Here is a 6,298-nt window from a genome sequence, read left to right on the forward strand (position 1 = left end):
GTGACTCCCCAGCCATAACGTTATTTTTGCTGCTACTTCGTAACTGTCATTTTGCTACTGTTATGAATCAGGCGACCCCTGTGAACGGGCTATTTGACCCCCCAGAGAGGTCACGACCCACAGGTTGAGAACTGCTGCTCTAAGAACTAATCAACACAGTAGGGTGACCACCTGTGGGCTGTTGTCGAGAGGTCACAGCGTTCTATGGGTAGGAACCATCCCTTGCCGGCCTGTTTGTCAGTGTGGTGATTTTCTTATGGCCGGGATGCTGCGAAGCTCTGCCACTGGCATTTCAAACACCAACAGGGTGACTCATGGTCTGAAGATTTCAGTGGAGCTTTCAGACTAATAACGAACTAGGACGAGGTAGAAGACTGTCTAAGTGTGAGGGATTAGCCACTGAAAACCTTATGGACAGCCGGAGAACATTGTCTGGTATTGTCAGACAAGATCCTCCATGAGATAGACTGACCCAGTACTGCACCAATGGGCTTCAGCATGACAACACGTGTGAAGATGGCAAAGGATTGTGCAGTGTTAGGTTCCATTTGCTCTCCGCGGGGTCACAATGAATTAGAATCTGCTCCACAGAAACCCAGCAACAACACAGGGGGGATGGCCCCCAAGAGTTCATCTACTTCAAGTCTTCTAAATCTTCTCACTCATCCAGTATCCAACAGGAAGCCTGTTTTCCTCGACTCAACCTACAGTGTTGATTCCAACAGGTTCTGCAGAGTGCTGGGTGGGCTTCTTTAAAAGACTCTTCAAGAGCTTGGGATCATGTGGCAATAATACGAGCAATGATCATGGTACATTGGCCATATGCCCGATCTGAGGGTGTGCCTACCTTGCATTTTAAAAAGTAACCTTGATCTTATTCTAACCTGTGATACAGGCACAATTATGATCATCTCACTAATTATTTAACCGGAAAAAACCCCAAACACTTTTTATTGTGAAGTAGGTGAAGGACCGCAGAGCAGCATCAACAATTCATACACGTTTTGTTCAAGCCCATCTATAGCAGCCCCTCGCGGTCCTTACCCTGTGTCTGCCCTGTGCTTTCTGCTTCCAGTCCTACTTCTTCCCCAACCCTGACCTTGGCCGCAGGGTCTTTGTTGCCCCTGATCTTAAATGATTGATTATTCTACCACAAACCTGAAGGTTGACTAGGGCCAGTCTCAGGGGTCCCACCAGTCTCTATGCAACTAGTAAGCCTGGTCTTTACATATCATCCCATTTTAAAGCTGAGAGAACTGAGGCTAAGAGAATTGACGTATTTTTTTACGGCAGATTAGGGACTGGGGTCCTGGCAGTCTGACTTCAAGGGCCCACTCTCGGAGCCACTGTCAGACTGCAGCCATGAGGCAGCACTTGAGATGGTGCAGTGTAGGAACACATGTTATTGTTCTCCTGGAGAGTGCGGATCCCTGCGGCATCTTAGAAAGAAGCAGTTCCCTCAGTTCTCAGCACAGCAGCAGGCTTTGTTATATGGAGTTCTCCTCCACCCTTGGGGTTTGGGAAGTGACCAGTGAGATGTCCTTCTGGAGGTCCGTGAGAGCTATGCATGCAGGGGCATCCTTGGCAGTTACAGCTGCGTACGCTTCCAGAGCAGGTGGTACTGGGCGAAGGGAGACTTCCTGCTGGAGGGTTGAGCCCTAGGAGATCTACCTCCGAGAAGCTTCCACTGGCTGTGGGGATGTCGACTTGTCCAGGAATTGGACTGGGATGCCAGGGTGATGTCATTGTTGGGAGTGTGTCCTGTTTTGCACATGGTGAGAATAGTCTAACTGTAAGGCACTACGGCTTGATTCGCCACGGTGGCTTGACGAGCAAGGATGTCTCGGTTCCCTTAAGGATTTTCCCAAGAACAAGTCCTTGTTGGAGGCTCATCTTTGGCTTGGGACTCTATCCGCAGATGGTCCCGCTTGTGTGTGACTCAGGGACTTAGTGATCAATCGCTCACCTAGGAGGCCCGCTTGGTGCTGGCCTAAAACATCCCTGGATTGCATTCATCTATTCAGCAAGCGTTTGTTGGGGCTCTAGTGTGTGCCAGGCTTTGTTCTAAGTAATGGGATGCAGCCCTGGACAAGCACAGACAGAAATCTCTGCTCTCAGAAATTTATCTTTAGAAGGGTGGGGACAGGTGGACGGGAGAGGAGATAAAGAAGTGAAACGCGTGCATTCCAGACGGATGGCGGCAAATGCCTTGGAGAGGAGTCAAGGTGGGGAGGGAAACGGGGGTCTTCGGTGAGCTGGGTGCTGGCCTTTTCATTATGGAGAAGGATGGTCATGGAGGGCCTCACTGAAGGGCAAAGGTGCTTTTTGAAAGAGAGCAAGTCCTGCAGCTAACAGGAGGATGCCAGCTCCAGGCAGAGGGAGCAGCAAGTACAAAGGTCCCAAGAAAGGATTGTGGCTGGTGTGTTTCCCACTGCACCAAGAAAGGATTGTGGCTGGTGTGTTTCCCACCGCAGAGGCCAGCACTTATGGAATGCAGAGAGAGGCCTTGAGTCATGGAGGCACAACTAGAGAAGTTATGAAGGGTCGCTTCAGATGGGGAGGGCTCCGTGGGCCCTCGGGGGACTCCCGCTTTTTCTCTGACAGAGCTGGAAGCTACGGGAGAGACATGATCTGGCTATTTTGTTGACAATGGGCTCTAAGGGGTGTGTGTGTGTGTTTGTGTGTGCACGCGCGCATGCATGCACATTTGGGGGTACAGGAGGTTTGAACATGGAGACTCTTGCAGAATTCAGGTGCACGGGTAGCATCGTGGTAAGAAGTAGCCTGGTTCTTGATCTGTTTTGGAAGACAGCCAGCTAACCGCTTGCTCAGTTGCTTCCAACTCCTGGCACCCCAAGCATGTTAGCATAGAACTGTGCGCCACAGGGTTTTCCATGGCTGATTCAGATAAAGCGTTCAGCGGCTGAAATATGTGAACATGTGTTGAAATTTTTATTGTAGATTGGATAAGGCTCTGCTGAGTAAATCATCATCTTCATTTTGTATTCGGCAGCTTCTCAAACCTCCCAATGGCTTGCCCAGTTTCCATCATTTTTGGTTTTTGCCTATCTCCGTTTGGTTGGCTATTGTCTCCCACTCCATCCAAGTTAACACCGGTCTACGCTCTAGCCTCCTCTGGCTTCCCCTCCCTTCCCAGGTGGCTATCAAAGTCATTTCACTCAGCATAACATCACTCTCTTCCCAGTTGTTTGAGGAAGTGCCAGACCACATCGTACAGTACTGTCGTACAGTCCCCAAAGGCTGATCTTGTCGGAAGCAGTTCCCCAGACCTTTCTTTGCGCTGCCTCTGGGTGGACCCTGAACTCCTAAGCTGAGGCTGTTGCCTGTTTACATAACCCAGGGCTTCTCTGCGGGCCAGGCTGTCAGATGTGCGCCATGAGTTCTGCGAAGTGTGGGCGTGTGCAGGTGGGGGAGAGCCACAGGGGAGCAAAGGGATTTCAGGGTTACATTCTCACCATGCCCTCTCTTGCCCATCAGACATGAAGGTAGGAAGACAAGATGGTCTTCAGATGTCTAGGACTCGAGCCAGATAGCTTCTGGGGCCGTTTCGCGGATGCATAACTAGTTTGATCTTAATGGGATCCGTTTTCCTTCGAGGGCCTGGGTGGCTTCCGTCACTGTGGTGGAGGGTAGGCTGAGCTGCCCCGGCCCTCCCAGTCCTCGTATGCAGGCGTCGATGGCTTGTCGTCCATTCGGAGGAAGTGACCTCACGAGCGTGTCTTTCAAACCACACAGGATGGGTCGTAATGCAGCCTTCGGCCAGTCTTCTGCTTTACACCAAATCCAACAATTTGTGGCCTGCAGATGCTCAGTATAAACCGCTGCAAAAGCCTGACCTTGACAACCTCATTTCTCATTCCTTTCTTGTTACAGGTAATAGAGCTGAAAATGTGGTTTTAATTATAGCACTAATGAAAACTGAAAATCCAGACAGACACTTGACGAACTCTGCTGCGCTTTATATTACATTTGTGCTAACTACAAAGTGCCCAGCTGGGTGTAACATTACCCCGCCTTGCCCGAGCATCCGCCTGACTGAAGCTGTATAATTGATGTGTACTTTGGCAGGAGGTCAGCTTAAAGGCTTTTTTTTTTTTTTTAAGTTTTTCCCCCTTTCTTTCTTAAACATCTTTAACGATATTTTACAGAAAGGAATATGTTTATTACCTGGACTGTGTGAACATTTCTCACAGTTGCCCAATATTCTACCCTCTATCTCATTCTAAACTGTGGATAGAACATTCTGGAACATTTGTTCAGGAGCAACTTGTGGGCAGAAGTGAGCACAGAGATGGCCTGACACGGAACCATTTACTTTTGGCGTTGGCCGGTGACTTTGCCTGGACAAAGGAGTACCTTGCCGTGCCAACCTCAGCTGTCGGCTTCAGACCCTCTGCTGCTTTCCCACCCAGATACACGGAATCCGAATCTGCCTTTTGTACACATAAGAATCACGGGGTCTGGAAGGGTCACCTGGTGATTTGGTTACAATGAAGATTCTGGGTCAGTAGGTCTGGGGGTGGAAACGTAAATTCTCAGCAGGGGGTTGAACCAGAACGGACTCGTTCAAAGGCCTGGTTCTCCTATTAGCAGGAGAGGTTTGATGTCAGAGCGTGTGGAAGGGAGGCAGGCAGCTCTGCCACCGCCGCTCCCCCTGTGCCAGTCTACTTCCCCGCCCCCCCTGTCTGTGGGGACTCCTTAGAGGTAGGGTTGCCATCCAAAATGCCCGTTATCCAGTTATATTTGAGAGCACATGTATGCATTTTAATTAAAAAATACGGTAAGAAAATTCCCTTTATCTTCTGTTGTCCTGCTATCTAGTTCCTTCTCCACAGGCAACACGTTTTTTAAAAAAAACTTTCTTTTCCATCCTTCCAGAATCAGAATCTACAAATTTAAGCATCTGCATATACATGCATATATGTATAATATATGCTAATAAATATCTGTTCTCTTTCCTCTCCACTTGTACACACTTCTCAGCAGATTGTACCTACTGTGCTTGTCACAGTACAATCATCTTATTTTTTAAAGAGTTTTGTTGGCGTATACTTCACACATACAATTTGATCGTTCTATCCTATTAAGAGGATTTGAGCAATTATCAGCACAATCGATTTCAGAACATTTTCTTCTCCCAGGTAATGTTGCTTACCCCTCATTCCCCATCATCTCCTGCCATGCCCCTAGGCAATTACAGTGTCAGTGACTCTCTCTATGAACCTATGCTCCTGGATTTCATTGAAAGCATGAACAAGAAGCAAGAAGACAGACATTACAAACTCCAACAACAGCGACTAGACAAGGCATAGAACGTTTCGATCAAAAAGAAAGCAGAAAATATTAAAAATTGAAATAACTTTAAAATGGGTCAACAGTGAGATCAAATAGAGGGTATCTTATATTTTAACCTAACTACATCTGCCATAATCTGCTTTACAATGCTGTCTATATGACAGTAAGTCTATTCACACCCCTCTGCTATGACCCGAGGGGATGCACCAGAGACTTAATCCACGTGGGGACCTGCAAGTGGATTTGGGGCTCCCACTGCCATCCGCAGCCTTCTGCAAACTGGGTGCGGACAATTTAAACTCTGATACCATTCCCCCCATGGGATTCGGATTTTATTATGTATAGTCCTTGGGTCACACAGGCTGGTGTGCTTCTTCCATGTGGATTTAGTTAATGCCTTACTTAGATGGCTGCTTGTTTGAAGACCATTCTTTAAAACCCCATATGCTATTCCTTTGGATAACCGGGAACCATTTGGTTTCTTCACCAGCATACTTTAAAAGCATCTTCTTTCCTTTAATTTACTAGATCTTGGAGATCCCGTTGCACCACTACATAAAGAGGTTTCTTAACCTTCTTTTAAAACCAGCCATTCTACCATCTGTATGTATCATAATTCATTTAAGCAGCCTCTTTTTGATGGACATTAATTTAATTAACCAGCTTCCTTTTGATAATTTCCAGCCATTGTTTGCTGCTACAAGCAGTGATGATGCACAGGCATCCCATTGTGTCTGTGTGAGCACATCTTAGGTGACAATTTTAGAGGTGGAATTACTGGGCCAAAGAGCATACGGATTTATAATTTTTCAAGTTATCTCTGTATTAATTCTCTATCAGAAAATTGCCCCAAACATAGTGATGTAACACACTTTTATTTCTTGACTGCTGTTAGAATGTGTTCCTTTGGAAGGTCTCAGGGAGAAGCCATTTGCGGGTCTTTTCCAGTATCTGGAGGCTGCCTCCATTTCTTTGCTTGTGG

This window comes from Tenrec ecaudatus, chromosome 14, assembly GCF_050624435.1.
Source record: "Tenrec ecaudatus isolate mTenEca1 chromosome 14, mTenEca1.hap1, whole genome shotgun sequence".
Lineage (NCBI taxonomy): Eukaryota > Metazoa > Chordata > Mammalia > Afrosoricida > Tenrecidae > Tenrec > Tenrec ecaudatus.